Consider the following 6,135-nt stretch of genomic DNA (forward strand, 5'->3'; position numbering starts at 1 on the left):
GCAAATATATCTGCTGGTTCTTAGAGGACTGGAGCCACCACTGTGTTAAAAGAAAGTTGGCAGCCCCCAGAGGAGGTAGATTGGGAAACTCGGGTGGCTGCCCAATGGGTGAAATTATTTGCTTAAGTATGTTTTTAACGTCTCCATTTTAGTATTTTTCTTTTAAACAGCTCTTCATGGTCCTTCAAAAAGCAAAATGAAGTAATTTGAAGAAAAGGCAATGTATCAGATACCCAATGGCCTAAAAGAATAATTCTGATAGGTCTCTAAAGAAAAAAAAAAAAAAAGAAAACCCGAAAACATTGCTGCTTACAAGGTGTTACCAGATAACCATTCCCTTTCCTTGAGGAAACTCAATGGCACCCAACATTTCTTTCCTTTATTAAGTCCATGGTGTTTGCTCAGAACAAATGGTATCCTAGAAAACTAGGGGCACATCACATGAAGTGGTGGCTACTCTTTACTGGCCTTTTTTAATTTTAATTTTTTTTTAAAAGGCAACGCAAATGGAGGAAAAGGTGGTTATAAAAAAACATCATAGGAAACCAAATAGCCTTTATTTAAATTAAAAGCAATCACAGCCTGATTCTTGGAGCACACTAGGAAATGCTTTTGGCATGCAGCTGCTGCGTGGGGCCAATCTTATGTGTAATTGGAAACATTTCAAACAGAATTGTTACTAAAGTCACAGGCCATAATTGTGAGCTGTGGGCTCAGTACCTCCATAAAAGAAGGGTAGTGGAACTATGTTGGGGGGGGGACACGACTCAGGGGCACTGGGGGCATCTTAATGCAGAATGTCACCCATCACCGACACATCTTTCTTTCCAAAGGCCCGGTGAGAAGAGAAGAGCACATCAAAGCTGGGGGGAGCTGTACATCCACCAGCAGGCCCGAGTACCAGGACAACCGAAATAACACAGCCCTCACTCGCTTTCTGACCAGTGCCTAGCGAGCTGGAAACGCAGGGGATCACTCCAATCTCCCAGGGAGAAAAATGCAACCCCAGGCTTAACTTGGCCAGGTGATTTTTCGGATTACCTAGGAAAGACTTGGGGAGAAGCGTTCAGTAAAAGTGAGTGACAGCTCTTGGTCCATTTGCAGTTCTATAGTTTCAAATAGGTTCTGCCTATCTGACATTTTTACTCATGGGAACATGACCACGGAAGGTCGTGCCATCTCTGTGTTCTCTGAGAAGTCCCTTCAGATGTGACCACGGACATTTTGTTTAAACAGACAGACACAGGAAGAATTCTGGAACTGTCTGAGAGGCCTGATCCCTGATTCCCCCCCCCCTCCCCGAGTAACTGGAAACAGCCCATGCCCGTGGACCAGCGGCTCAGGAACAGCTCGTGGAAAAATCATGTCATTCTGGCACACAGAGAGGGATCTGATTATTCTGTCGTATCTCTGTGCCAGAAGTGTCATGACATCAGCATGCTCGGAGCTGTAAAGCCAACCTCTTTCCACTGCCTTCTTCAGGAGAGGGTCAGGGGAAACCGGCTTGCAAGGGTTCCTGGCTGCTCCTGGCCAGCCTTTTCCACGGCTCCTGGATACTCACTCACTAGCCCACAGCAGGGACCCACTCCACTTCTGCTCAGCACCACTGTAAACAAGCGGTGCATTTGCTGGTTGCCAAGGTGCTGAGGGAGGACTTTTGCATATGTCCAAAGGGAGGAGTCCAGAAGGACAGGGCTCTATGCTGCCGTCAGGCCATCCTGGTCCCTGACATTGTTGGAAGCACCTGTCCCACTGGCTACTAAGGTTTTGAGACATTGTAGCAGTACACGGGCTTGGCTTGAACTCTGCTTCCCCCGCCACCTCCCCGATCATTTGTTCACACTCACTTTCTAGAAGCATCATCGTGCAACGCCACAGTTCCTTATCCAATGACCAGGAGAAAAATAAATAATGGTCCCTTAGCATACCAGCATACCAACCCACCTACCCACCTACCAAGAAACACCTCATTCATTTTCCTTAATCCTCTTCACTGTAGCATATTACACCTGGATTTATGCAACTTCAATATTTTCACAATAGAGTTGAACAATAAACCCTGGTTTGTATAACATGGGAGAAAAAGGCAGAACTGTTTTTTCTGAGGGGAGGAGTCTATCTTGGTCAGATGACCTAATAAACAGTCCTACATACACATGAGAATCACATACGTGTGCGTGCATGTGTGCGTGCGTGCGTGCGTGCGTGTATGCGTGTGTGTGTGTGTGTGTGTGTGTGTGTGTGTGTGTGTGTGTGTGTGTGTGTGTGATGTCTGCACGGAGGTCAGAGGTTGATGCCAGTTATCCTCCTCTATGTCTCTCCACCTTTTTCCACTTTTTTTTTTTTTTGACACACAGTCTCTCTCTGAACTAGAACTCACTCATGGTCCAGGCTGGCTAGCCTGAGCGCTCTGGGATCCGCGTACCCTGCTCTAACCATGCTCAGCTTTTTACACGGGTCCTCGGGATCTGAACCGAGGCCCTCAGACTTGCATAATAAGCATGTTACCAACTGAGCCCTCTCTCCAGAACCCAGCTTTTGACTTTGGAAATTCTACTTCTTTAAAATGGAAAACTTATCCATTACTAGCGACTTTGTTCGGGGAACTAACCGCTGTAATGAAAATACCGGTAAAGGATCATCTTGACCGAAAACCCGGTTCCCTTAATATCAGACAGTTCAAATATAAATGGGTCGTTTAAGAGTCTCTTGCTGGCAAACAATTTTTCAAGAGTCTCATTCTATTTCTCCAGTGTTAGGAATGTCACTTACTGGGGCGTGGCTCATCTGTGGAGCCTAGCTCCTTTCCTCCCCAGAACTGCAAAGCCATCCCTGACAGAACTTAACCTTTTGTGCACCACTGACAAGTCACTGTAGACTTTAAAGAGATGATCTATTCATGAGATTTTAAAAACTTATGTCCCAGCTTCCTTTGGGAAATCCTCAAGGAAACTGTAAAAACTTCACTTTGGTGTGGTCTTTTCAGAGTTATACTGAGAGACCATCGGGGCCAATTCTATCACAGTCTAGCTATGAACCACAAAGTTCCTTTTTCTTTCTAGCTTGTATTGGGGTTTCCTTTCATCACCCAAGCTGACTCATTACAACAAAAAGTAGACCCATGGTCCTTGGCTATAAAAAAAAAAAATTAACATAGTCAACCTTTTAAGCTTCATTGGTATTACCAGCAGAACTGATTGAATCTGTCACGTTAGTGAAATATAGCAGTTTTCTCTTTAAAAAACAGCCCATGAATCAACAGGCTCACTCAGTGGTAACTCCTCAATTAGTACCAAATTAAGGATGGAAAAATTAAAGTACTAAACCCATGCACTCATACCAACCTGTCCATCTTTAGACATCGTTCTGTCCACCTCCCTTCCCTTCCTTTTGAAGGCTTATTTAGAAGCACGAGTAATTCATTCGCGCTAGCCATGACTTATTTTGAGTTAACTGTAAGTGTGCTTGCTAACTATTCACCGAGGTTAACATCCATTTATTTCTAGTACTTTTTTGTATAGCCCTTGCATCGCTAGCTAGCCTTTAAATCCTCTGTATAAACATTTCTGGAAGCGTTTATTCAATCTATCCTTCTGTGTTTTCTGACTCGCCAGTGGATGGCATTGAGAACTCGCTGGTACCAGCAGGTGCTGCATTTGGCTGTCTTTAGGTTCCAGCTGCTTACAATGATAGATTCTTGTCCCAGCCACCTAGGCTAGGACCACATTGGAAGGCGACATGAACCCAGCTCCACCAGACAGCAAGATAAATGGCCGCTGTTTAAGTTTTAAATCCCCCCGGTGGGAGTAAATATTGTTCTAGGCAAAAAGGCCCGGCAAACATTGCGTCATCCTTATGGGGCTGTCTTGATTAAAACGGAATTTTTAGATTAGGTTGGTCCTAATCTAAAAGTATCTATCTTGCTGTCAAGGTTTTTGATTTTTTTTTCTTCTCCCCCCCCCCTTTGTACTCTAAAAACAGACATATTGTTGGGGATGGTCAAAGTCGGCTGACACCTCCCGAGGGGCAAGGTCCCACTCCTGGTAATAGAAGGCCGCTGAACACCGACACTTCACTGAGGATAATGGCGACAGCAAAGGCTTAGTCGGAAAAAGGCCAGTTGTCACCTAAGTGACAGGCAACAGCTGAGCTCACACATCTGGAGCTAGAGGAGGGCAAACCTTAACAGCCCCCACTCTGTCTACACCTTGGGCCTGTCTGAAGATGGAAGTCTCCTTTACTCCAAAAGTACATTAAAAATATCTGATGGTGAACCACGTCAATTATATAACATCAGCGCAGATACTGCCTTCCCAAAGCGCTGATTAAAACCAGGCGGCAGACAGAACTGTTCAGGGACAGATAGGAGATACAATTTCATCAAGTATAATTTGTCATTCATAAAACCTACCCTAGAAGCCACAAATGCAGCATTATTATTATTATTATTATTATAATTTTAAACAGCACAAGTGCACTTGGGCTCCCACCAGAGATTTTTACATAGGCTCCTTTAGGCCGGTTCGCGGTGCGTTCTTCTCCTGGATCGTGGCTGCAGCTCTGGCTGACACGTTTTAAAACCAGGAACCAAGTGCGTCAGGTTTAAGAATCTGAGTCCTCCCGGGGCGGGCTGGAACTCAAAGCGGTGCCAGCCGTCCCCGCGACCTCCCGGGTACACCCCCCGTCTTCAGTCTCCCGAACGCAATCTGTGGACAATTTTCCCAAAGTCCCAAAAATAACACGGCCCTGCCAATAGTCGTTGGCGATGCCGTTTGTTTTTCTTAGCGGGCAATGAAAACTCAACAGCTCTCCGCTGCATCCCGAGTCCCGCTCCTGCTAATTATTAACAGACCTAGTTTCTTCCAACTTTTTCTGCCAGAAGGGAGGATGCCGCGGCTCCCCTTCTCTCCCACTGGCGAGCTGCGTGCAGAGTGGGGGTCTCCACGGAGGGCAGGCTGCGGCTGCCTCGACAGGGCAGGCGGCCCTTCCCGGGAGCGCTAGGGGCCGAGCCTCCCCGCAGACGCCAGTAGGTGACAGGCGATCCTCAGCCACTCACCCTCGCCTCCCCGCTCTCGCGTGGCCCGATTCCGGGCCATGCAGCTGGCCTCGGCGCCGAGGAGGGGTGGGGGAAGAGCGGGTACGACCTGGCTGCCACGCAGCACGAGGGGGGCCGTGCGCCCAGCCTCTGCGCAGCCCCAGCCTAGCAGCCCTCCCGGCGTCTTCCCCGCGCTCCCAAACCCGCAGGACGTCCCACCCCGCGCCGTGACAACGCGGCCGGAGCCCGGCAACCCCCTCCCCCTGCCGCCCCGAGCCACTCACCCCACGCGCGAACGGCGGCCGCGCGGTCTTCCTCGGCGGCGCCGGGAGCTGCGGTCCTCCGCGTCGTCAGGCGCGCGCCCGCGTGCGCAGCCCCGGGAGCATCCGCAGCCCGGGCCCGTGAGCGCTGCGGCCGCGCGGTTCCAGGTCAGCGCAGGCGGCGCGGGGCTGGCATGGTGGCGGCTCCCCGGCCGCTGCTCGGCTGCAGGCGGAGTGCGCGCTCCAGCCCGGGCCGCTGCAGAGCACCCGCCCCCGGCCGCCGCGCGGGCGCCAGCGAAATCCCGGAGCGCGGACGCCCGGGATGCAGGAGGCTCTGGCGCGCCCACGCGCACAGTGCGGGGCCGCGATCCCTCCCGCCAGGCAGCACCCGCCGGGTTGCGGTCGGCAGGCCCGCGAGTCTCCGCCCCGGCCCGCCCCGGCCCGCCCCCCGATGCGATGCCCTTTTTAATGCTGTGGCCGTGGTTCAGCCAATAATCCAGATGGATTGATTGCGAGATAGGAAGGGTGAAGGGGAGGAAAAGGCAAACCCAATTTCCTCTGATCAAACAGTTTGACGGGGTCCCTATTAGGGTCCCTTTCCTTTGGGGCGTGTATAGTGGGCACTAGTTAATTAAACTCTTGATTCCTTCCGGCGCTCTCGCCCCTGGCAAACCCACCTGGACTCGATCCTATCTCGTGTAATCCCCCAGGCTGGCCTTAGTCTGCTCCGCAGCCAAGGAGGTGAGAGATTTCAGAGCACGAAGCCCAAACTGAGGGTCTCAAGGGAAAAAAAAAAACACAAAAAAACCCGAGGGCTGCAGCCGAGGACCCTCGGGGAAC

General features: G+C 50.4%; 1 protein-coding gene across 1 annotated transcript in view; it reads right to left on the reverse strand.

Moving 5' to 3' along the window:
- Prickle1 (prickle planar cell polarity protein 1) overlaps positions 1 to 5,521 on the reverse strand; it is a 97,261-nt gene extending 91,740 nt beyond the window's left edge. The window contains exon 1 of the mRNA XM_042265313.2: positions 5,320 to 5,521. The gene's annotated coding sequence lies outside the window, so the exon portion shown is untranslated. The remainder of the gene's footprint in view (positions 1 to 5,319) is intronic.
- Between the last annotated feature and the right edge of the window lie 614 nt (positions 5,522 to 6,135).

The sequence above is a fragment of the Peromyscus maniculatus genome, chromosome 20 (genome assembly GCF_049852395.1).
Source record: "Peromyscus maniculatus bairdii isolate BWxNUB_F1_BW_parent chromosome 20, HU_Pman_BW_mat_3.1, whole genome shotgun sequence".
Classification (NCBI taxonomy): domain Eukaryota; kingdom Metazoa; phylum Chordata; class Mammalia; order Rodentia; family Cricetidae; genus Peromyscus; species Peromyscus maniculatus.